The sequence below is a fragment of the Rhinoderma darwinii genome, chromosome 2, assembly GCF_050947455.1.
Source record: "Rhinoderma darwinii isolate aRhiDar2 chromosome 2, aRhiDar2.hap1, whole genome shotgun sequence".
Taxonomy (NCBI): Eukaryota; Metazoa; Chordata; class Amphibia; order Anura; family Rhinodermatidae; genus Rhinoderma; species Rhinoderma darwinii.
Genome location: NC_134688.1, coordinates 3,544,882 through 3,571,364, shown reverse-complemented (window position 1 = coordinate 3,571,364; position 26,483 = coordinate 3,544,882).

Sequence of the window (26,483 nt, the reverse complement as noted above, 5' to 3'; positions counted from 1 at the left end):
TCATATTCTTGAGATTTTGTCTTAGTCTTGAGATTGTGTCTTAATCTTGAGATTGAGTCTTATTCTTGAGATTGTGTCTTATTCTTAAGATTGAGTCTTATTCTTGAGATTGTGTTTTATTCTTGAGATTGTGTCTTAGTCTTGAGATTGTGTTTTATTCTTGAGATTGGGTCTTATTCTTGAGATTGATTTGTAGCCTTGAGGTTGTGTCTTAGTCTTGAGATTGTGTCTTATTCTTGAGATTGAGTCTTATTCTTGAGATTGTGTTTTATTCTTGAGATTGTGTCGTAGTCTTGAGATTGTGTCGTAGTCTTGAGATTGTGTCTTTTTCTTGAGATTGTGTCTTATTCTTGAGATTGTGTCTTATTCTTGAGATTGTTTCTTATTCTTAAAATTGAGTCTTATTCTTGAGATTATGTCTTATTCTTTAGATTGTGTCTTATTCTTGAGATTGTGTCTTATTCTTGAGATTGTGTCTTAGTCTTGAGATTGTGTCTTATTCTTGAGATTGAGTCTTATTCTTGAGATTGTGTCATATTCTTGAGATTGTGTCGTAGTCTTGAGATTGTGTCTTAGTCTTGAGATTGTGTCTTAATCTTGAGATTGAGTCTTATTCTTGAGATTGAGTCTCATTCTTGAGATTGTGTCTTATTCTTGAGATTGTGTCTTATTCTTAAGATTGAGTCTTCTTAAAATTGTGTCGTAGTCTTGAGATTGTGTCTTAGTCTTGAGATTGAGTCTTATTCTTGAGATTGTGTTTTATTCTTGAGATTGTGTCGTAGTCTTGAGATTGTGTATTAGTCTTGAGATTGTGTCTTATTCTTGAGATTGAGTCTTATTCTTGAGATTGTGTTTTATTCTTGAGATTGTGTCATAGTCTTGAGATTGTGTCGTAGTCTTGAGATTGTGTCGTAGTCTTGAGATTGTGTCTTATTCTTGAGATTGAGTCTTTTTCTTGAGATTGTGTCTTATTCTTGAGATTGTGTCTTATTCTTGAGATTGTTTCTTATTCTTAAAATTGAGTCTTATTCTTGAGATTATGTCTTATTCTTTAGATTGTGTCTTATTCTTGAGATTGAGTCTTATTCTTGAGATTGTGTTTTATTCTTGAGATTGTGTCGTAGTCTTGAGATTGTGTCGTAGTCTTGAGATTGTGTCTTAGTCTTGAGATTGTGTTTTATTCTTGAGATTGAGTCTTAATCTTGAGATTGAGTCTTATTCTTGAGATTGGGTCTTATTCTTGAGATTGTTTTGTAGCCTTGAGGTTGTGTCTTAGTCTTGAGATTGAGTCTTATTCTTGAGATTGTGTTTTATTCTTGAGATTGTGTCGTAGTCTTGAGATTGTGTATTAGTCTTGAGATTGTGTCTTATTCTTGAGATTGAGTCTTATTCTTGAGATTGTGTCTTATTCTTGAGATTGTGTCTTATTCTAGAGATTGTGTCTTATTCTTGAGATTGTGTCGTAGTCTTGAGATTGTGTCTTAGTCTTGAGATGGTGTCTTATTCTTGAGATTGAGTCTTATTCTTGAGATTGTGTCATATTCTTGAGATTTTGTCTTAGTCTTGAGATTGTGTCTTAATCTTGAGATTGAGTCTTATTCTTGAGATTGTGTCTTATTCTTAAGATTGAGTCTTATTCTTGAGATTGTGTTTTATTCTTGAGATTGTGTCTTAGTCTTGAGATTGTGTTTTATTCTTGAGATTGGGTCTTATTCTTGAGATTGATTTGTAGCCTTGAGGTTGTGTCTTAGTCTTGAGATTGTGTCTTATTCTTGAGATTGAGTCTTATTCTTGAGATTGTGTTTTATTCTTGAGATTGTGTCGTAGTCTTGAGATTGTGTCGTAGTCTTGAGATTGTGTCTTTTTCTTGAGATTGTGTCTTATTCTTGAGATTGTGTCTTATTCTTGAGATTGTTTCTTATTCTTAAAATTGAGTCTTATTCTTGAGATTATGTCTTATTCTTTAGATTGTGTCTTATTCTTGAGATTGTGTCTTATTCTTGAGATTGTGTCTTAGTCTTGAGATTGTGTCTTATTCTTGAGATTGAGTCTTATTCTTGAGATTGTGTCATATTCTTGAGATTGTGTCGTAGTCTTGAGATTGTGTCTTAGTCTTGAGATTGTGTCTTAATCTTGAGATTGAGTCTTATTCTTGAGATTGAGTCTCATTCTTGAGATTGTGTCTTATTCTTGAGATTGTGTCTTATTCTTAAGATTGAGTCTTCTTAAAATTGTGTCGTAGTCTTGAGATTGTGTCTTAGTCTTGAGATTGAGTCTTATTCTTGAGATTGTGTTTTATTCTTGAGATTGTGTCGTAGTCTTGAGATTGTGTATTAGTCTTGAGATTGTGTCTTATTCTTGAGATTGAGTCTTATTCTTGAGATTGTGTTTTATTCTTGAGATTGTGTCATAGTCTTGAGATTGTGTCGTAGTCTTGAGATTGTGTCGTAGTCTTGAGATTGTGTCTTATTCTTGAGATTGAGTCTTTTTCTTGAGATTGTGTCTTATTCTTGAGATTGTGTCTTATTCTTGAGATTGTTTCTTATTCTTAAAATTGAGTCTTATTCTTGAGATTATGTCTTATTCTTTAGATTGTGTCTTATTCTTGAGATTGTGTCTTATTCTTGAGATTGTGTCTTAGTCTTGAAATTGTGTCTAATTCTTGAGATTGAGTCTTATTCTTGAGATTGTGTCATATTCTTGAGATTGTGTCTTATTCTTAAGATTGAGTCTTCTTAAAAATGTGTCGTAGTCTTGAGATTGTGTCTTAGTCTTGAGATTGTGTCTTAATCTTGAGATTGAGTCTTAATCTTGAGATTGAGTCTTATTCTTGAGATTGTGTCTTATTCTTAAGATTGAGTCTTCTTAAAAATGTGTCGTAGTCTTGAGATTGTGTCTTAGTCTTGAGATTGAGTTTTATTCTTGAGATTGTGTTTTATTCTTGAGATTGTGTCGTAGTCTTGAGATTGTGTCTTAGTCTTGAGATTGTGTCTTATTCTTGAGATTGTGTCGTAGTCTTGAGATTGTGTCTTAGTCTTGAGATTGTGTCTTATTCTTGAGATTGAGTCTTATTCTTGAGATTGTGTTTTATTCTTGAGATTGTGTCGTAGTCTTGAGATTGTGTCTTAGTCTTGAGATTGTGTCTTATTCTTGAGATTGAGTCTTATTCTTGAGATTGTGTCATATTCTTGAGATTGTGTCGTAGTCTTGAGATTGTGTCTTAGTCTTGAGATTGTGTCTTAATCTTGAGATTGAGTCTTATTCTTGAGATTGTGTCTTATTCTTAAGATTGAGTCTTATTCTTGAGATTGTGTTTTATTCTTGAGATTGTGTCTTAGTCTTGAGATTGTGTTTTATTCTTGAGATTGAGTCTTAATCTTGAGATTGGGTCTTATTCTTGAGATTGTTTTGTAGCCTTGAGGTTGTGTCTTAATCTTGAGATTGTGTCTTATTCTTGAGATTGAGTCTTATTCTTGAGATTGTGTCTTATTCTTGAGATTGTGTCTTATTCTTGAGATTGTGTCTTATCCTTAAGATTGAGTCTTATTCTTGAGATTGTGTCTTATTCTTGAGATTGTGTCTTATTCTTGAGATTGTGTCGTAATCTTGATATTGTGTCTTAGTCTTGAGATTGTGTCTTATTCTTGAGATTGAGTCTTATTCTTGAGATTGTGTTTTATTCTTGAGATTGTGTCGTAGTCTTGAGATTGTGTCGTAGTCTTGAGATTGTGTCTTAGTCTTGAGATTGTGTTTTATTCTTGAGATTGAGTCTTAATCTTGAGATTGAGTCTTATTCTTGAGATTGGGTCTTATTCTTGATATTGTTTTGTAGCCTTGAGGTTGTGTCTTAGTCTTGAGATTGAGTCTTATTCTTGAGATTGTGTTTTATTCTTGAGATTGTGTTGTAGTCTTGAGATTGTGTCTTATTCTTGAGATTGAGTCTTATTCTTGAGATTGTGTTTTATTCTTGAGATTGTGTCGTAGTCTTGAGATTGTGTCGTAGTCTTGAGATTGTGTCGTAGTCTTAAGATTGTGTCTTATTCTTGAGATTGAGTCTTTTTCTTGAGATTGTGTCTTATTCTTGAGATTGTGTCTTATTCTTGAGATTGTTTCTTATTCTTAAAATTGAGTCTTATTCTTGAGATTATGTCTTATTCTTTAGATTGTGTCTTATTCTTGAGATTGTGTCTTATTCTTGAGATTGTGTCTTAGTCTTGAGATTGTGTTTTATTCTTGAGATTGAGTCTTATTCTTGAGATTGTGTCATATTCTTGAGATTGTGTCGTAGTCTTGAGATTGTGTCTTAGTCTTGAGATTGTGTCTTAATCTTGAGATTGAGTCTTATTCTTGAGATTGAGTCTCATTCTTGAGATTGTGTCTTATTCTTGAGATTGTGTCTTATTCTTAAGATTGAGTCTTCTTAAAAATGTGTCGTAGTCTTGAGATTGTGTCTTAGTCTTGAGATTGAGTTTTATTCTTGAGATTGTGTTTTATTCTTGAGATTGTGTCGTAGTCTTGAGATTGTGTCTTAGTCTTGAGATTGTGTCTTATTCTTGAGATTGTGTCTTAATCTTGAGATTGAGTCTTATTCTTGAGATTGAGTCTCATTCTTGAGATTGTGTCTTATTCTTGAGATTGTGTCTTATTCTTAAGATTGAGTCTTCTTAAAAATGTGTCGTAGTCTTGAGATTGTGTCTTAGTCTTGAGATTGAGTTTTATTCTTGAGATTGTGTTTTATTCTTGAGATTGTGTTGTAGTCTTGAGATTGTGTATTAGTCTGGAGATTGTGTCTTATTCTTGAGATTGAGTCTTATTCTTGAGATTGTGTTTTATTCTTGAGATTGTGTCGTAGTCTTGAGATTGTGTCGTAGTCTTGAGATTGTGTCGTAGTCTTAAGATTGTGTCTTATTCTTGAGATTGAGTCTTTTTCTTGAGATTGTGTCTTATTCTTGAGATTGTGTCTTATTCTTGAGATTGTTTCTTATTCTTAAAATTGAGTCTTATTCTTGAGATTATGTCTTATTCTTTAGATTGTGTCTTATTCTTGAGATTGTGTCTTATTCTTGAGATTGTGTCTTATTCTTGAGATTGTGTCTTAGTCTTGAGATTGTGTCTTATTCTTGAGATTGAGTCTTATTCTTGAGATTGTGTCATATTCTTGAGATTGTGTCGTAGTCTTGAGATTGTGTCTTAGTCTTGAGATTGTGTCTTAATCTTGAGATTGAGTCTTATTCTTAAGATTGAGTCTTCTTAAAAATGCGTCGTAGTCTTGAGATTGTGTCTTAGTCTTGAGATTGAGTTTTATTCTTGAGATTGTGTTTTATTCTTGAGATTGTGTCGTAGTCTTGAGATTGTGTCTTAGTCTTGAGATTGTGTCTTATTCTTGAGAATGTGTCGTAGTCTTGAGATTGTGTCTTAGTCTTGAGATTGTGTCTTATTCTTGAGATTGAGTCTTATTCTTGAGATTGTGTTTTATTCTTGAGATTGTGTCGTAGTCTTGAGATTGTGTCTTAGTCTTGAGATTGTGTCTTATTCTTGAGATTGAGTCTTATTCTTGAGATTGTGTCATATTCTTGAGATTGTGTCGTAGTCTTGAGATTGTGTCTTAGTCTTGAGATTGTGTCTTAATCTTGAGATTGAGTCTTATTCTTGAGATTGTGTCTTATTCTTAAGATTGAGTCTTATTCTTGAGATTATGTTTTATTCTTGAGATTGTGTCTTAGTCTTGAGATTGTGTTTTATTCTTGAGATTGAGTCTTAATCTTGAGATTGGGTCTTATTCTTGAGATTGTTTTGTAGCCTTGAGGTTGTGTCTTAGTCTTGAGATTGTGTCTTATTCTTGAGATTGAGTCTTATTCTTGAGATTGTGTCTTATTCTTGAGATTGTGTCTTATTCTTGAGATTGTGTCTTATCCTTAAGATTGAGTCTTATTCTTGAGATTGTGTCTTATTCTTGAGATTGTGTCTTATTCTTGAGATTGTGTCGTAATCTTGATATTGTGTCTTAGTCTTGAGATTGTGTCTTATTCTTGAGATTGAGTCTTATTCTTGAGATTGTGTTTTATTCTTGAGATTGTGTCGTAGTCTTGAGATTGTGTCGTAGTCTTGAGATTGTGTCTTAGTCTTGAGATTGTGTTTTATTCTTGAGATTGAGTCTTAATCTTGAGATTGAGTCTTATTCTTGAGATTGGGTCTTATTCTTGAGATTGTTTTGTAGCCTTGAGGTTGTGTCTTAGTCTTGAGATTGAGTCTTATTCTTGAGATTGTGTTTTATTCTTGAGATTGTGTTGTAGTCTTGAGATTGTGTATTAGTCTTGAGATTGTGTCTTATTCTTGAGATTGAGTCTTATTCTTGAGATTGTGTTTTATTCTTGAGATTGTGTCGTAGTCTTGAGATTGTGTCGTAGTCTTGAGATTGTGTCGTAGTCTTAAGATTGTGTCTTATTCTTGAGATTGAGTCTTTTTCTTGAGATTGTGTCTTATTCTTGAGATTGTGTCTTATTCTTGAGATTGTTTCTTATTCTTAAAATTGAGTCTTATTCTTGAGATTATGTCTTATTCTTTAGATTGTGTCTTATTCTTGAGATTGTGTCTTATTCTTGAGATTATGTCTTAGTCTTGAGATTGTGTCTTATTCTTGAGATTGAGTCTTATTCTTGAGATTGTGTCATATTCTTGAGATTGTGTCGTAGTCTTGAGATTGTGTCTTAGTCTTGAGATTGTGTCTTAATCTTGAGATTGAGTCTTATTCTTGAGATTGAGTCTCATTCTTGAGATTGTGTCTTATTCTTGAGATTGTGTCTTATTCTTAAGATTGAGTCTTCTTAAAAATGTGTCGTAGTCTTGAGATTGTGTCTTAGTCTTGAGATTGAGTTTTATTCTTGAGATTGTGTTTTATTCTTGAGATTGTGTCGTAGTCTTGAGATTGTGTCTTAGTCTTGAGATTGTGTCTTATTCTTGAGAATGTGTCGTAGTCTTGAGATTGTGTCTTAGTCTTGAGATTGTGTCTTATTCTTGAGATTGAGTCTTATTCTTGAGATTGTGTTTTATTCTTGAGATTGTGTCGTAGTCTTGAGATTGTGTCTTAGTCTTGAGATTGTGTCTTATTCTTGAGATTGAGTCTTATTCTTGAGATTGTGTCATATTCTTGAGATTGTGTCGTAGTCTTGAGATTGTGTCTTAGTCTTGAGATTGTGTCTTAATCTTGAGATTGAGTCTTATTCTTGAGATTGTGTCTTATTCTTAAGATTGAGTCTTATTCTTGAGATTATGTTTTATTCTTGAGATTGTGTCTTAGTCTTGAGATTGTGTTTTATTCTTGAGATTGAGTCTTAATCTTGAGATTGGGTCTTATTCTTGAGATTGTTTTGTAGCCTTGAGGTTGTGTCTTAGTCTTGAGATTGTGTCTTATTCTTGAGATTGAGTCTTATTCTTGAGATTGTGTCTTATTCTTGAGATTGTGTCTTATTCTTGAGATTGTGTCTTATCCTTAAGATTGAGTCTTATTCTTGAGATTGTGTCTTATTCTTGAGATTGTGTCTTATTCTTGAGATTGTGTCGTAATCTTGATATTGTGTCTTAGTCTTGAGATTGTGTCTTATTCTTGAGATTGAGTCTTATTCTTGAGATTGTGTTTTATTCTTGAGATTGTGTCGTAGTCTTGAGATTGTGTCGTAGTCTTGAGATTGTGTCTTAGTCTTGAGATTGTGTTTTATTCTTGAGATTGAGTCTTAATCTTGAGATTGAGTCTTATTCTTGAGATTGGGTCTTATTCTTGAGATTGTTTTGTAGCCTTGAGGTTGTGTCTTAGTCTTGAGATTGAGTCTTATTCTTGAGATTGTGTTTTATTCTTGAGATTGTGTTGTAGTCTTGAGATTGTGTATTAGTCTTGAGATTGTGTCTTATTCTTGAGATTGAGTCTTATTCTTGAGATTGTGTTTTATTCTTGAGATTGTGTCGTAGTCTTGAGATTGTGTCGTAGTCTTGAGATTGTGTCGTAGTCTTAAGATTGTGTCTTATTCTTGAGATTGAGTCTTTTTCTTGAGATTGTGTCTTATTCTTGAGATTGTGTCTTATTCTTGAGATTGTTTCTTATTCTTAAAATTGAGTCTTATTCTTGAGATTATGTCTTATTCTTTAGATTGTGTCTTATTCTTGAGATTGTGTCTTATTCTTGAGATTATGTCTTAGTCTTGAGATTGTGTCTTATTCTTGAGATTGAGTCTTATTCTTGAGATTGTGTCATATTCTTGAGATTGTGTCGTAGTCTTGAGATTGTGTCTTAGTCTTGAGATTGTGTCTTAATCTTGAGATTGAGTCTTATTCTTGAGATTGAGTCTCATTCTTGAGATTGTGTCTTATTCTTGAGATTGTGTCTTATTCTTAAGATTGAGTCTTCTTAAAAATGTGTCGTAGTCTTGAGATTGTGTCTTAGTCTTGAGATTGAGTTTTATTCTTGAGATTGTGTTTTATTCTTGAGATTGTGTCGTAGTCTTGAGATTGTGTCTTAGTCTTGAGATTGTGTCTTATTCTTGAGAATGTGTCGTAGTCTTGAGATTGTGTCTTAGTCTTGAGATTGTGTCTTATTCTTGAGATTGAGTCTTATTCTTGAGATTGTGTTTTATTCTTGAGATTGTGTCGTAGTCTTGAGATTGTGTCTTAGTCTTGAGATTGTGTCTTATTCTTGAGATTGAGTCTTATTCTTGAGATTGTGTCATATTCTTGAGATTGTGTCGTAGTCTTGAGATTGTGTCTTAGTCTTGAGATTGTGTCTTAATCTTGAGATTGAGTCTTATTCTTGAGATTGTGTCTTATTCTTAAGATTGAGTCTTATTCTTGAGATTGTGTTTTATTCTTGAGATTGTGTCTTAGTCTTGAGATTGTGTTTTATTCTTGAGATTGAGTCTTAATCTTGAGATTGGGTCTTATTCTTGAGATTGTTTTGTAGCCTTGAGGTTGTGTCTTAGTCTTGAGATTGTGTCTTATTCTTGAGATTGAGTCTTATTCTTGAGATTGTGTCTTATTCTTGAGATTTTGTCTTATTCTTGAGATTGTGTCTTATCCTTAAGATTGAGTCTTATTCTTGAGATTGTGTCTTATTCTTGAGATTGTGTCTTATTCTTGAGATTGTGTCGTAATCTTGATATTGTGTCTTAGTCTTGAGATTGTGTCTTATTCTTGAGATTGAGTCTTATTCTTGAGATTGTGTTTTATTCTTGAGATTGTGTCGTAGTCTTGAGATTGTGTCGTAGTCTTGAGATTGTGTCTTAGTCTTGAGATTGTGTTTTATTCTTGAGATTGAGTCTTAATCTTGAGATTGAGTCTTATTCTTGAGATTGGGTCTTATTCTTGAGATTGTTTTGTAGCCTTGAGGTTGTGTCTTAGTCTTGAGATTGAGTCTTATTCTTGAGATTGTGTTTTATTCTTGAGATTGTGTCGTAGTCTTGAGATTGTGTATTAGTCTTGAGATTGTGTCTTATTCTTGAGATTGAGTCTTATTCTTGAGATTGTGTTTTATTCTTGAGATTGTGTCGTAGTCTTGAGATTGTGTCGTAGTCTTGAGATTGTGTCGTAGTCTTAAGATTGTGTCTTATTCTTGAGATTGAGTCTTTTTCTTGAGATTGTGTCTTATTCTTGAGATTGTGTCTTATTCTTGAGATTGTTTCTTATTCTTAAAATTGAGTCTTATTCTTGAGATTATGTCTTATTCTTTAGATTGTGTCTTATTCTTGAGATTGTGTCTTATTCTTGAGATTGTGTCTTAGTCTTGAGATTGCGTTTTATTCTTGAGATTGAGTCTTATTCTTGAGATTGTGTCATATTCTTGAGATTGTGTCGTAGTCTTGAGATTGTGTCTTAGTCTTGAGATTGTGTCTTAATCTTGAGATTGAGTCTTATTCTTGAGATTGAGTCTCATTCTTGAGATTGTGTCTTATTCTTGAGATTGAGTCTTATTCTTAAGATTGAGTCTTCTTAAAAATGCATCGTAGTCTTGAGATTGTGTCTTAGTCTTGAGATTGAGTTTTATTCTTGAGATTGTGTTTTATTCTTGAGATTGTGTCGTAGTCTTGAGATTGTGTCTTAGTCTTGAGATTGTGTCTTATTCTTGAGAATGTGTCGTAGTCTTGAGATTGTGTCTTAGTCTTGAGATTGTGTCTTATTCTTGAGATTGAGTCTTATTCTTGAGATTGTGTTTTATTCTTGAGATTGTGTCGTAGTCTTGAGATTGTGTCTTAGTCTTGAGATTGTGTCTTATTCTTGAGATTGAGTCTTATTCTTGAGATTGTGTCATATTCTTGAGATTGTGTCGTAGTCTTGAGATTGTGTCTTAGTCTTGAGATTGTGTCTTAATCTTGAGATTGAGTCTTATTCTTGAGATTGTGTCTTATTCTTAAGATTGAGTCTTATTCTTGAGATTGTGTTTTATTCTTGAGATTGTGTCTTAGTCTTGAGATTGTGTTTTATTCTTGAGATTGAGTCTTAATCTTGAGATTGGGTCTTATTCTTGAGATTGTTTTGTAGCCTTGAGGTTGTGTCTTAGTCTTGAGATTGTGTCTTATTCTTGAGATTGAGTCTTATTCTTGAGATTGTGTCTTATTCTTGAGATTGTGTCTTATTCTTGAGATTGTGTCTTATCCTTAAGATTGAGTCTTATTCTTGAGATTGTGTCTTATTCTTGAGATTGTGTCTTATTCTTGAGATTGTGTCGTAATCTTGATATTGTGTCTTAGTCTTGAGATTGTGTCTTATTCTTGAGATTGAGTCTTATTCTTGAGATTGTGTTTTATTCTTGAGATTGTGTCGTAGTCTTGAGATTGTGTCGTAGTCTTGAGATTGTGTCTTAGTCTTGAGATTGTGTTTTATTCTTGAGATTGAGTCTTAATCTTGAGATTGAGTCTTATTCTTGAGATTGGGTCTTATTCTTGAGATTGTTTTGTAGCCTTGAGGTTGTGTCTTAGTCTTGAGATTGAGTCTTATTCTTGAGATTGTGTTTTATTCTTGAGATTGTGTTGTAGTCTTGAGATTGTGTATTAGTCTTGAGATTGTGTCTTATTCTTGAGATTGAGTCTTATTCTTGAGATTGTGTTTTATTCTTGAGATTGTGTCGTAGTCTTGAGATTGTGTCGTAGTCTTGAGATTGTGTATTAGTCTTGAGATTGTGTCTTATTCTTGAGATTGAGTCTTATTCTTGAGATTGTGTTTTATTCTTGAGATTGTGTCGTAGTCTTGAGATTGTGTCGTAGTCTTGAGATTGTGTCGTAGTCTTAAGATTGTGTCTTATTCTTGAGATTGAGTCTTTTTCTTGAGATTGTGTCTTATTCTTGAGATTGTGTCTTATTCTTGAGATTGTTTCTTATTCTTAAAATTGAGTCTTATTCTTGAGATTATGTCTTATTCTTTAGATTGTGTCTTATTCTTGAGATTGTGTCTTATTCTTGAGATTGTGTCTTAGTCTTGAGATTGTGTCTTATTCTTGAGATTGAGTCTTATTCTTGAGATTGTGTCGTAGTCTTGAGATTGTGTCTTAGTCTTGAGATTGTGTCTTAATCTTGAGATTGAGTCTTATTCTTGAGATTGTGTCTTATTCTTGAGATTGTGTCTTATTCTTGAGATTGTGTCTTGTTCTTAAGATTGAGTCTTCTTAAAAATGTGTCGTAGTCTTGAGATTGTGTCTTAGTCTTGAGATTGAGTTTTATTCTTGAGATTGTGTTTTATTCTTGAGATTGTGTCGTAGTCTTGAGATTGTGTCTTAGTCTTGAGATTGTGTCTTATTCTTGAGATTGTGTCGTAGTCTTGAGATTGTGTCTTAGTCTTGAGATTGTGTCTTATTCTTGAGATTGAGTCTTATTCTTGAGATTGTGTTTTATTCTTGAGATTGTGTCGTAGTCTTGAGATTGTGTCTTAGTCTTGAGATTGTGTCTTATTCTTGAGATTGAGTCTTATTCTTGAGATTGTGTCATATTCTTGAGATTGTGTCGTAGTCTTGAGATTGTGTCTTAGTCTTGAGATTGTGTCTTAATCTTGAGATTGAGTCTTATTCTTGAGATTGTGTCTTATTCTTAAGATTGAGTCTTATTCTTGAGATTGTGTTTTATTCTTGAGATTGTGTCTTAGTCTTGAGATTGTGTTTTATTCTTGAGATTGAGTCTTAATCTTGAGATTGGGTCTTATTCTTGAGATTGTTTTGTAGCCTTGAGGTTGTGTCTTAGTCTTGAGATTGTGTCTTATTCTTGAGATTGAGTCTTATTCTTGAGATTGTGTCTTATTCTTGAGATTTTGTCTTATTCTTGAGATTGTGTCTTATCCTTAAGATTGAGTCTTATTCTTGAGATTGTGTCTTATTCTTGAGATTGTGTCTTATTCTTGAGATTGTGTCGTAATCTTGATATTGTGTCTTAGTCTTGAGATTGTGTCTTATTCTTGAGATTGAGTCTTATTCTTGAGATTGTGTTTTATTCTTGAGATTGTGTCGTAGTCTTGAGATTGTGTCGTAGTCTTGAGATTGTGTCTTAGTCTTGAGATTGTGTTTTATTCTTGAGATTGAGTCTTAATCTTGAGATTGAGTCTTATTCTTGAGATTGGGTCTTATTCTTGAGATTGTTTTGTAGCCTTGAGGTTGTGTCTTAGTCTTGAGATTGAGTCTTATTCTTGAGATTGTGTTTTATTCTTGAGATTGTGTCGTAGTCTTGAGATTGTGTATTAGTCTTGAGATTGTGTCTTATTCTTGAGATTGAGTCTTATTCTTGAGATTGTGTTTTATTCTTGAGATTGTGTCGTAGTCTTGAGATTGTGTCGTAGTCTTGAGATTGTGTCGTAGTCTTAAGATTGTGTCTTATTCTTGAGATTGAGTCTTTTTCTTGAGATTGTGTCTTATTCTTGAGATTGTGTCTTATTCTTGAGATTGTTTCTTATTCTTAAAATTGAGTCTTATTCTTGAGATTATGTCTTATTCTTTAGATTGTGTCTTATTCTTGAGATTGTGTCTTATTCTTGAGATTGTGTCTTAGTCTTGAGATTGCGTTTTATTCTTGAGATTGAGTCTTATTCTTGAGATTGTGTCATATTCTTGAGATTGTGTCGTAGTCTTGAGATTGTGTCTTAGTCTTGAGATTGTGTCTTAATCTTGAGATTGAGTCTTATTCTTGAGATTGAGTCTCATTCTTGAGATTGTGTCTTATTCTTGAGATTGAGTCTTATTCTTAAGATTGAGTCTTCTTAAAAATGTGTCGTAGTCTTGAGATTGTGTCTTAGTCTTGAGATTGAGTTTTATTCTTGAGATTGTGTTTTATTCTTGAGATTGTGTCGTAGTCTTGAGATTGTGTCTTAGTCTTGAGATTGTGTCTTATTCTTGAGAATGTGTCGTAGTCTTGAGATTGTGTCTTAGTCTTGAGATTGTGTCTTATTCTTGAGATTGAGTCTTATTCTTGAGATTGTGTTTTATTCTTGAGATTGTGTCGTAGTCTTGAGATTGTGTCTTAGTCTTGAGATTGTGTCTTATTCTTGAGATTGAGTCTTATTCTTGAGATTGTGTCATATTCTTGAGATTGTGTCGTAGTCTTGAGATTGTGTCTTAGTCTTGAGATTGTGTCTTAATCTTGAGATTGAGTCTTATTCTTGAGATTGTGTCTTATTCTTAAGATTGAGTCTTATTCTTGAGATTGTGTTTTATTCTTGAGATTGTGTCTTAGTCTTGAGATTGTGTTTTATTCTTGAGATTGAGTCTTAATCTTGAGATTGGGTCTTATTCTTGAGATTGTTTTGTAGCCTTGAGGTTGTGTCTTAGTCTTGAGATTGTGTCTTATTCTTGAGATTGAGTCTTATTCTTGAGATTGTGTCTTATTCTTGAGATTGTGTCTTATTCTTGAGATTGTGTCTTATCCTTAAGATTGAGTCTTATTCTTGAGATTGTGTCTTATTCTTGAGATTGTGTCTTATTCTTGAGATTGTGTCGTAATCTTGATATTGTGTCTTAGTCTTGAGATTGTGTCTTATTCTTGAGATTGAGTCTTATTCTTGAGATTGTGTTTTATTCTTGAGATTGTGTCGTAGTCTTGAGATTGTGTCGTAGTCTTGAGATTGTGTCTTAGTCTTGAGATTGTGTTTTATTCTTGAGATTGAGTCTTAATCTTGAGATTGAGTCTTATTCTTGAGATTGGGTCTTATTCTTGAGATTGTTTTGTAGCCTTGAGGTTGTGTCTTAGTCTTGAGATTGAGTCTTATTCTTGAGATTGTGTTTTATTCTTGAGATTGTGTTGTAGTCTTGAGATTGTGTATTAGTCTTGAGATTGTGTCTTATTCTTGAGATTGAGTCTTATTCTTGAGATTGTGTTTTATTCTTGAGATTGTGTCGTAGTCTTGAGATTGTGTCGTAGTCTTGAGATTGTGTATTAGTCTTGAGATTGTGTCTTATTCTTGAGATTGAGTCTTATTCTTGAGATTGTGTTTTATTCTTGAGATTGTGTCGTAGTCTTGAGATTGTGTCGTAGTCTTGAGATTGTGTCGTAGTCTTAAGATTGTGTCTTATTCTTGAGATTGAGTCTTTTTCTTGAGATTGTGTCTTATTCTTGAGATTGTGTCTTATTCTTGAGATTGTTTCTTATTCTTAAAATTGAGTCTTATTCTTGAGATTATGTCTTATTCTTTAGATTGTGTCTTATTCTTGAGATTGTGTCTTATTCTTGAGATTGTGTCTTAGTCTTGAGATTGTGTCTTATTCTTGAGATTGAGTCTTATTCTTGAGATTGTGTCGTAGTCTTGAGATTGTGTCTTAGTCTTGAGATTGTGTCTTAATCTTGAGATTGAGTCTTATTCTTGAGATTGTGTCTTATTCTTGAGATTGTGTCTTATTCTTGAGATTGTGTCTTGTTCTTAAGATTGAGTCTTCTTAAAAATGTGTCGTAGTCTTGAGATTGTGTCTTAGTCTTGAGATTGAGTTTTATTCTTGAGATTGTGTTTTATTCTTGAGATTGTGTCGTAGTCTTGAGATTGTGTCTTAGTCTTGAGATTGTGTCTTATTCTTGAGATTGTGTCGTAGTCTTGAGATTGTGTCTTAGTCTTGAGATTGTGTCTTATTCTTGAGATTGAGTCTTATTCTTGAGATTGTGTTTTATTCTTGAGATTGTGTCGTAGTCTTGAGATTGTGTCTTAGTCTTGAGATTGTGTCTTATTCTTGAGATTGAGTCTTATTCTTGAGATTGTGTCATATTCTTGAGATTGTGTCGTAGTCTTGAGATTGTGTCTTAGTCTTGAGATTGTGTCTTAATCTTGAGATTGAGTCTTATTCTTGAGATTGTGTCTTATTCTTAAGATTGAGTCTTATTCTTGAGATTGTGTTTTATTCTTGAGATTGTGTCTTAGTCTTGAGATTGTGTTTTATTCTTGAGATTGAGTCTTAATCTTGAGATTGGGTCTTATTCTTGAGATTGTTTTGTAGCCTTGAGGTTGTGTCTTAGTCTTGAGATTGTGTCTTATTCTTGAGATTGAGTCTTATTCTTGAGATTGTGTCTTATTCTTGAGATTGTGTCTTATTCTTGAGATTGTGTTTTATCCTTAAGATTGAGTCTTATTCTTGAGATTGTGTCTTATTCTTGAGATTGTGTCTTATTCTTGAGATTGTGTCGTAATCTTGATATTGTGTCTTAGTCTTGAGATTGTGTCTTATTCTTGAGATTGAGTCTTATTCTTGAGATTGTGTTTTATTCTTGAGATTGTGTCGTAGTCTTGAGATTGTGTCGTAGTCTTGAGATTGTGTCTTAGTCTTGAGATTGTGTTTTATTCTTGAGATTGAGTTTTAATCTTGAGATTGAGTCTTATTCTTGAGATTGGGTCTTATTCTTGAGATTGTTTTGTAGCCTTGAGGTTGTGTCTTAGTCTTGAGATTGAGTCTTATTCTTGAGATTGTGTTTTATTCTTGAGATTGTGTCGTAGTCTTGAGATTGTGTATTAGTCTTGAGATTGTGTCTTATTCTTGAGATTGAGTCTTATTCTTGAGATTGTGTTTTATTCTTGAGATTGTGTCGTAGTCTTGAGATTGTGTCGTAGTCTTGAGATTGTGTCGTAGTCTTAAGATTGTGTCTTATTCTTGAGATTGAGTCTTTTTCTTGAGATTGTGTCTTATTCTTGAGACTGTGTCTTATTCTTGAGATTGTTTCTTATTCTTAAAATTGAGTCTTATTCTTGAGATTATGTCTTATTCTTTAGATTGTGTCTTATTCTTGAGATTGTGTCTTATTCTTGAGATTGTGTCTTAGTCTTGAGATTGTGTCTTATTCTTGAGATTGAGTCTTATTCTTGAGATTGTGTCATATTCTTGAGATTGTGTCGTAGTCTTGAGATTGAGTCTTATTCTTGAGATTGTGTCTTAATCTTGAGATTGAGTCTTATTCTTTAGATTGTGTCTTATTCTTGAGATTGTGTCTTATTCTTGAGATTGTGTCTTAGTCTTGAGATTGTGTCTTATTCTTGAGATTGAGTCTTATTCTTGAGATTGTGTCATATTCTTGAGATTGTGTCGTAGTCTTGAGATTGTGTCTTAGTCTTGAGATTGTGTCTTAATCTTGAGATTGAGTCTTATTCTTGAGATTGAGTCTCATTCTTGAGATTGTGTCTTATTCTTGAGATTGTGTCTTATTCTTAAGATTGAGTCTTCTTAAAAATGTGTCGTAGTCTTGAGATTGTGTCTTAGTCTTGAGATTGAGTTTTATTCTTGAGATTGTGTTTTATTCTTGAGATTGTGTCGTAGTCTTGAGATTGTGTCTTAGTCTTGAGATTGTGTCTTATTCTTGAGATTGTGTCGTAGTCTTGAGATTGTGTCTTAGTCTTGAGATTGTGTCTTATTCTTGAGATTGAGTCTTATTCTTGAGATTGTGTTTTATTCTTGAGATTGTGTCTTAGTCTTGAGATTGTGTCTTATTCTTGAGATTGAGTCTTATTCTTGAGATTGTGTCATATTCTTGAGATTGTGTCGTAGTCTTGAGATTGTGTCTTAGTCTTGAGATTGTGTCTTAATCTTGAGATTGAGTCTTATTCTTGAGATTGTGTCTTATTCTTAAGATTGAGTCTTATTCTTGAGATTGTGTTTTATTCTTGAGATTGTGTCTTAGTCTTGAGATTGTGTTTTATTCTTGAGATTGAGTCTTAATCTTGAGATTGGGTCTTATTCTTGAGATTGTTTTGTAGCCTTGAGGTTGTGTCTTAGTCTTGAGATTGTGTCTTATTCTTGAGATTGAGTTTTATTCTTGAGATTGTGTTTTATTCTTGAGATTGTGTCGTAGTCTTGAGATTGTGTCTTATTCTTGAGATTGAGTCTTATTCTTGAGATTGTGTCTTATTCTTAAGATTGAGTCTTATTCTTGAGATTGTGTTTTATTCTTGAGATTGTGTCTTAGTCTTGAGATTGTGTTTTATTCTTGAGATTGAGTCTTAATCTTGAGATTGGGTCTTATTCTTGAGATTGTTTTGTAGCCTTGAGGTTGTGTCTTAGTCTTGAGATTGTGTCTTATTCTTGAGATTGAGTTTTATTCTTGAGATTGTGTTTTATTCTTGAGATTGTGTCGTAGTCTTGAGATTGTGTCTTATTCTTGAGATTGAGTCTTTTTCTTGAGATTGTGTCTTATTCTTGAGATTGTGTCTTATTCTTGACATTGTTTCTTATTCTTTAGATTGTGTCTTATTCTTGAGATTGTGTCTTAGTCTTGAGATTGTGTCTTATTCTTGAGATTGAGTCTTATTCTTGAGATTGTGTCATATTCTTGAGATTGTGTCGTAGTCTTGAGATTGTGTCTTAGTCTTGAGATTGTGTCTTAATCTTGAGATTGAGTCTTATTCTTGAGATTGAGTCTTATTCTTGAGATTGTGTCTTATTCTTAAGATTGAGTCTTCTTGAAATTGTGTCGTAGTCTTGAGATTGTGTCTTAGTCTTGAGATTGTGTCTTATTCTTGAGATTGAGTCTTATTCTTGAGATTGTGTTTTATTCTTGAGATTGTGTCGTAGTCTTGAGATTGTGTCTTAGTCTTGAGATTGTGTCTTATTCTTGAGATTGAGTCTTATTCTTGAGATTGTGTTTTATTCTTGAGATTGTGTCATAGTCTTGAGATTGTGTCGTAGTCTTGAGATTGTGTCATAGTCTTGAGATTGTGTCTTATTCTTGAGATTGTGTCTTATTCTTGAGATTGTGTCTTATCCTTAAGATTGAGTCTTATTCTTGAGATTGTGTCTTATTCTTGAGATTGTGTCGTAATCTTGATATTGTGTCTTAGTCTTGAGATTGAGTCTTATTCTTGAGATTGTGTTTTATTCTTGAGATTGTGTCGTAGTCTTGAGATTGTGTCGTAGTCTTGAGATTGTGTCTTAGTCTTGAGATTGTGTTTTATTCTTGAGATTGAGTCTTAATCTTGAGATTGAGTCTTATTCTTGAGATTGGGTCTTATTCTTGAGATTGTTTTGTAGCCTTGAGGTTGTGTCTTAGTCTTGAGATTGAGTCTTATTCTTGAGATTGTGTTTTATTCTTGAGATTGTGTCGTAGTCTTGAGATTGTGTATTAGTCTTGAGATTGTGTCTTATTCTTGAGATTGAGTCTTATTCTTGAGATTGTGTTTTATTCTTGAGATTGTGTCGTAGTCTTGAGATTGTGTCGTAGTCTTGAGATTGTGTCGTAGTCTTAAGATTGTGTCTTATTCTTGAGATTGAGTCTTTTTCTTGAGATTGTGTCTTATTCTTGAGATTGTGTCTTATTCTTGAGATTGTTTCTTATTCTTAAAATTGAGTCTTATTCTTGAGATTGTGTTTTATTCTTGAGATTGTGTCGTAGTCTTGAGATTGTGTCGTAGTCTTGAGATTGTGTCATAGTCTTGAGATTGTGTCTTATTCTTGAGATTGTGTCTTATTCTTGAGATTGTGTCTTATCCTTAAGATTGAGTCTTATTCTTGAGATTGTGTCTTATTCTTGAGATTGTGTCGTAATCTTGATATTGTGTCTTAGTCTTGAGATTGAGTCTTATTCTTGAGATTGGGTCTTATTCTTGAGATTGTTTTGTAGCCTTGAGGTTGTGTCTTAGTCTTGAGATTGAGTCTTATTCTTGAGATTGTGTTTTATTCTTGAGATTGTGTCGTAGTCTTGAGATTGTGTATTAGTCTTGAGATTGTGTCTTATTCTTGAGATTGAGTCTTATTCTTGAGATTGTGTTTTATTCTTGAGATTGTGTCGTAGTCTTGAGATTGTGTCGTAGTCTTGAGATTGTGTCGTAGTCTTAAGATTGTGTCTTATTCTTGAGATTGAGTCTTTTTCTTGAGATTGTGTCTTATTCTTGAGATTGTGTCTTATTCTTGAGATTGTTTCTTATTCTTAAAATTGAGTCTTATTCTTGAGATTATGTCTTATTCTTTAGATTGTGTCTTATTCTTGAGATTGTGTCTTATTCTTGAGATTGTGTCTTAGTCTTGAGATTGTGTCTTATTCTTGAGATTGAGTCTTATTCTTGAGATTGTGTCATATTCTTGAGATTGTGTCGTAGTCTTGAGATTGTGTCTTAGTCTTGAGATTGTGTCTTAATCTTGAGATTGAGTCTTATTCTTGAGATTGAGTCTCATTCTTGAGATTGTGTCTTATTCTTGAGATTGTGTCTTATTCTTAAGATTGAGTCTTCTTAAAAATGTGTCGTAGTCTTGAGATTGTGTCTTAGTCTTGAGATTGAGTTTTATTCTTGAGATTGTGTTTTATTCTTGAGATTGTGTCGTAGTCTTGAGATTGTGTCTTAGTCTTGAGATTGTGTCTTATTCTTGAGATTGTGTCGTAGTCTTGAGATTGTGTCTTAGTCTTGAGATTGTGTCTTATTCTTGAGATTGAGTCTTATTCTTGAGATTGTGTTTTATTCTTGAGATTGTGTCGTAGTCTTGAGATTGTGTCTTAGTCTTGAGATTGTGTCTTATTCTTGAGATTGAGTCTTATTCTTGAGATTGTGTCATATTCTTGAGATTGTGTCGTAGTCTTGAGATTGTGTCTTAGTCTTGAGATTGTGTCTTAATCTTGAGATTGAGTCTTATTCTTGAGATTGTGTCTTATTCTTAAGATTGAGTCTTATTCTTGAGATTGTGTTTTATTCTTGAGATTGTGTCTTAGTCTTGAGATTGTGTTTTATTCTTGAGATTGAGTCTTAATCTTGAGATTGGGTCTTATTCTTGAGATTGTTTTGTAGCCTTGAGGTTGTGTCTTAGTCTTGAGATTGTGTCTTATTCTTGAGATTGAGTTTTATTCTTGAGATTGTGTTTTATTCTTGAGATTGTGTCGTAGTCTTGAGATTGTGTCTTATTCTTGAGATTGAGTCTTTTTCTTGAGATTGTGTCTTATTCTTGAGATTGTGTCTTATTCTTGAGATTGTTTCTTATTCTTTAGATTGTGTCTTATTCTTGAGATTGTGTCTTAGTCTTGAGATTGTGTCTTATTCTTGAGATTGAGTCTTATTCTTGAGATTGTGTCATATTCTTGAGATTGTGTCGTAGTCTTGAGATTGTGTCTTAGTCTTGAGATTGTGTCTTAATCTTGAGATTGAGTCTTATTCTTGAGATTGAGTCTTATTCTTGAGATTGTGTCTTATTCTTGAGATTGTGTCTTATTCTTAAGATTGAGTCTTCTTGAAATTGTGTCGTAGTCTTGAGATTGTGTCTTAGTCTTGAGATTGTGTCTTATTCTTGAGATTGAGTCTTATTCTTGAGATTGTGTTTTATTCTTGAGATTGTGTCGTAGTCTTGAGATTGTGTCTTAGTCTTGAGATTGTGTCTTATTCTTGAGATTGAGTCTTATTCTTGAGATTGTGTTTTATTCTTGAGATTGTGTCGTAGTCTTGAGATTGTGTCGTAGTCTTGAGATTGTGTCGTAGTCTTGAGATTGTGTCTTAGTCTTGAGATTGTGTCTTATTCTTGAGATTGAGTCTTATTCTTGAGATTGTGTTTTATTCTTGAGATTGTGTCGTAGTCTTGAGATTGTGTCTTAGTCTTGAGATTGTGTCTTATTCTTGAGATTGAGTCTTATTCTTGAGATTGTGTCATATTCTTGAGATTGTGTCGTAGTCTTGAGATTGTGTCTTAGTCTTGAGATTGTGTCTTAATCTTGAGATTGAGTCTTATTCTTGAGATTGTGTCTTATTCTTAAGATTGAGTCTTATTCTTGAGATTGTGTTTTATTCTTGAGATTGTGTCTTAGTCTTGAGATTGTGTTTTATTCTTGAGATTGAGTCTTAATCTTGAGATTGGGTCTTATTCTTGAGATTGTTTTGTAGCCTTGAGGTTGTGTCTTAGTCTTGAGATTGTGTCTTATTCTTGAGATTGAGTTTTATTCTTGAGATTGTGTTTTATTCTTGAGATTGTGTCGTAGTCTTGAGATTGTGTCTTATTCTTGAGATTGAGTCTTTTTCTTGAGATTGTGTCTTATTCTTGAGATTGTGTCTTATTCTTTAGATTGTTTCTTATTCTTTAGATTGTGTCTTATTCTTGAGATTGTGTCTTAGTCTTGAGATTGTGTCTTATTCTTGAGATTGAGTCTTATTCTTAAGATTGTGTCATATTCTTGAGATTGTGTCGTAGTCTTGAGATTGTGTCTTAGTCTTGAGATTGTGTCTTAATCTTGAGATTGAGTCTTATTCTTGAGATTGAGTCTTATTCTTGAGATTGTGTCTTATTCTTGAGATTGTGTCTTATTCTTAAGATTGAGTCTTCTTGAAATTGTGTCGTAGTCTTGAGATTGTGTCTTAGTCTTGAGATTGTGTCTTATTCTTGAGATTGAGTCTTATTCTTGAGATTGTGTTTTATTCTTGAGATTGTGTCGTAGTCTTGAGATTGTGTCTTAGTCTTGAGATTGTGTCTTATTCTTGAGATTGAGTCTTATTCTTGAGATTGTGTTTTATTCTTGAGATTGTGTCGTAGTCTTGAGATTGTGTCGTAGTCTTGAGATTGTGTCATAGTCTTGAGATTGTGTCTTATTCTTGAGATTGTGTCTTATTCTTGAGATTGTGTCTTATCCTTAAGATTGAGTCTTATTCTTGAGATTGTGTCTTATTCTTGAGATTGTGTCTTATTCTTGAGATTGTGTCGTAATCTTGATATTGTGTCTTAGTCTTGAGATTGTGTCTTATTCTTGAGATTGAGTCTTATTCTTGAGATTGTGTTTTATTCTTGAGATTGTTTCGTCGTCTTGAGATTGTGTCTTACTCTTGAGATTGTGTCTTATTCTTGAGATTGAGTCTTATTCTTGAGATTGTGTCATATTCTTGAGATTGTGTCGTAGTCTTGAGATTGTGTTATAGTCTTGAGATTGTGTCTTAATCTTGAAATTGATTCTTATTCTTGAGATTGTGTCTCATTCTTGAGATTGTGTCTTATTCTTAAGATTGAGTCTTATTCTTGAGATTGTGTTTTATTCTTGAGATTGTGTCTTAGTCTTGAGATTGTGTCTTATTCTTGAGATTGAGTCTTATTCTTGAAATTGTGTCGAAGTCTTGAGATTGTGTCTTAGTCTTGAGATTGTGTCTTGTTCTTGAGATTGTGTCATATTCTTGAGATTGTGTCGTAGTCTTGAGATTGTGTCTTAATCTTGAGATTGTGTCTTATTCTTGAGATTGTGTCTTATTCTTGAGATTGTGTCTTAATCTTGAGATTGTGTCTTATTCTTGAGATTGTTTCTTATTCTTGAGATTGTGTCTTATTCTTGAGATTGTGTCTTATTCTTGAGATTGTGTCTTAATCTTGAGATTGAGTCTTATTATTGAGATTGTGTCTTATTTTTGAGATTGTGTCGTAGTCTTGAGATTGTGTCGTAGTCTTGAGATTGTGTCATAGTCTTGAGATTGTGTCTTATTCTTGAGATTGTGTCTTATTCTTGAGATTGTGTCTTATCCTTAAGATTGAGTCTTATTCTTGAGATTGTGTCTTATTCTTGAGATTGTGTCTTATTCTTGAGATTGTGTCGTAATCTTGATATTGTGTCTTAGTCTTGAGATTGTGTCTTATTCTTGAGATTGAGTCTTATTCTTGAGATTGTGTTTTATTCTTGAGATTGTTTCGTCGTCTTGAGATTGTGTCTTACTCTTTAGATTGTGTCTTATTCTTGAGATTGAGTCTTATTCTTGAGATTGTGTCATATTCTTGAGATTGTGTCGTAGTCTTGAGATTGTGTTATAGTCTTGAGATTGTGTCTTAATCTTGAAATTGATTCTTATTCTTGAGATTGTGTCTCATTCTTGAGATTGTGTCTTATTCTTAAGATTGAGTCTTATTCTTGAGATTGTGTTTTATTCTTGAGATTGTGTCTTAGTCTTGAGATTGTGTCTTATTCTTGAGATTGAGTCTTATTCTTGAAATTGTGTCGAAGTCTTGAGATTGTGTCTTAGTCTTGAGATTGTGTCGAAGTCTTGAGATTGTGTCTTGTTCTTGAGATTGTGTCATATTCTTGAGATTGTGTCGTAGTCTTGAGATTGTGTCTTAATCTTGAGATTGTGTCTTATTCTTGAGATTGTGTCTTATTCTTGAGATTGTGTCTTAATCTTGAGATTGTGTCTTATTCTTGAGATTGTTTCTTATTCTTGAGATTGTGTCTTATTCTTGAGATTGTGTCTTATTCTTGAGATTGTGTCTTAATCTTGAGATTGAGTCTTATTATTGAGATTGTGTCTTATTTTTGAGATTGTGTCGTAGTCTTGAGATTGTGTCTTAGTCTTGAGATTGTGTCTTAGTCTTGAGATTGTTTTAGTGTTGAGATTGTGTCTTATTCTTGAGATTGTGTCTTAATCTTGAGTTGATGTCTTTGTGTCTTTAATCTTTTGATTTGATGAGATTTTCTGTTCTAGAAGAAAAAAAATTCCGTTTTATGTTCACTACAATCCCCCAGTGTACATATCACCCAGTATACATATCACCCAGTATACATATCACCCAGTATACATATAAACTGGTATATAGATCACCAAGTATATATATCCCCCAGTATACATATAACCCAGTATACATATCACCCAGTTTACATATAAACCGGTATACATATCACCCAGTATATATATATATCACCCAGTATACATATCACCCAGTATACATATCCCCCAGTATACATATCAATCAGTATATATATATATCACCCAGTATACATATCACCCAGTATACATATCACTCTGTATACATATCCCCCAGTATACATATCAATCAGTATATATATATATATATATATATATATATATCACCCATTATACATATCATCCAGTATACATATCACCCAGTATACATATCATCCAGTGTACATATCACCCAGTGTACATATCATCCAGTATACATATCACCCAGTATACATATCACTCTGTATACATATCCCCCAGTATACATATCAATCAGTATATATATATATATATATATATATATATATATATCACCCATTATACATATCATCCAGTGTACATATCACCCAGTATACATATCATCCAGTGTACATATCACCCAGTATACATATCACCCAGTATACATATCATCCAGTGTACATATCACCCAGTGTACATATCACCCAGTATACATATCCCCCAGTATATATATCACCCAGAATAAATATCACCCAGAATAAATATGTAATTACAGATATACACAATAATAGACATGAATAATCCAGTGAGGGAAACGTATCAAATGTTCGACGCCACTTTTATGCCATATAAAAAGTCACATTATGGTGCACGCCATATTTGCGCCATTGTTGCAGCTTTTCACACATTTCAGCACTTTTATAAGTGACAATAATAGTTAGCAGGGTTTCACAGCGGGAGCGGGAGAGCGGGAGCGGGGCCCCTCATGGACCAAAATATTTAGCATCACTTATGGCAGAAATTGGCACAAAATATGGAGCAAATCTCCTCCTGCTCATAGCAGACGTAGATATCAACCAATACTCCGGGACCGGAAGATGAAATGCCGGTCATATGGTCATAGAGAAAGTTCAGATCCTGGAATCTCCTCAGAACGGACATATGTCAGCTCATAAATGTCGGGTGTATAACTTCCCTACATACCTGGAGGACTTCTCTTCCTTTATTGGTGCTGGTCACGTGGAGAGCTCTCCTCAGGTCTTCAGTCTCCTCATGTAAAAATGAGCCGTCCAATAGTCTATGGTCTTCATGCACCAAGTACATCATTGTGATGTCATGGAATGTTCAGGGGTCATGTGATCTCGTGATGTCATGGAATGTTCAGGTGTCATGTGGTCTCATGATGTCATGGAATGTTCAGGTGTCATGTGATCTGGTGATGTCATGGAATGTTCAGGTGTCATGTGACCTGGTGATGTCATGGAATGTTCAGGTGTCATGTGGTCTTGTAATGTCTTTTGGTGTCAAGGATGCCATTGTTAAATATTTATAAAGTTTCCAATGTTTAAACGAATGTCATCCATTTTGTTGGTGGGATTTTCATTATTTCTTATGTTATGTAAATTCTTAAAGGGTAACTAAACTTCCGACAAGCTTCTGACATGTCATAGTGACATTTCAGAAGTTTTGATTGGAGGGGGTCCGAGCACTGAGACCCCCACCAATCGCTAAAACTAAGCGGCAGAAGTGCTCGGCTTTTTCCGGAAATCAGTGTATCTGAGTGCGGACTCAGTAGAAAGTCTATGAACCTGGACTCCGATACATCGGCATTTTCGGAAAACGATGAACAGAAACGAAGCTACTCAGCTCTCTCAGGAGCTCTTCTGCAGCTTCGTTTTAGGATTGGTGGGGGTCTCAGTGCTTGGACCCCCTACAATTAAATCTTCTGACATGTCACTATGACGTGTCAGAAGTTTGTGGAGCGTTTAGTTACCCTTTACTGATTTGTATGGGTGCTCGCCCTAATGAGAAACCTTCATGTTTTGTCATTTTGAAACCACACTCATCCAGCGCTGTAATTTTTTATTTTCTGGCCCTCCCGTTGCCCCGCTACATCCCCAGCTCCGCGCCTACTATGCTAATTTTGAGTAAAGGTACAGAGAGCAGGAGACATTATCTGGCTGGTTCTGGCTTCTGCTGTGCCTGATGTCCACTCACTCTATTTTTGATTTCTGTTACCCTTGGGCTGTCTGGTTACCTGTTCAGGTATTGCCTGCACTGCCCTCCTTATCCAACACTGAACTCTGTTAGAACAACTTGGGTTTTCTGCAGCATAAACCATCCTGCCTAGCGGTGGGCTCTGGCGAACAACTCAGAGTAGCCTTAGACTCTGTCCATTAGCGTTGTGACGGATTTGGGGTTGCGGTCTTATTCGCACGCTTACTCCCGACAGTCTCCAGCAGCATTTTGGGAAATACGCAACCAGTGATTCCATAACAGATAATGCCACAGTATCCGCTGTAGATAATGCCACACACCCACCCATAGATAATGCCACAGTGCCCTCTGTAGTTGGATAGGCAGCAGTCAGGACAGGCAGCAGACATCGTAACGGGTATGGCAGCAATAGGTCAAGGCAGGCGGCAGGCGTC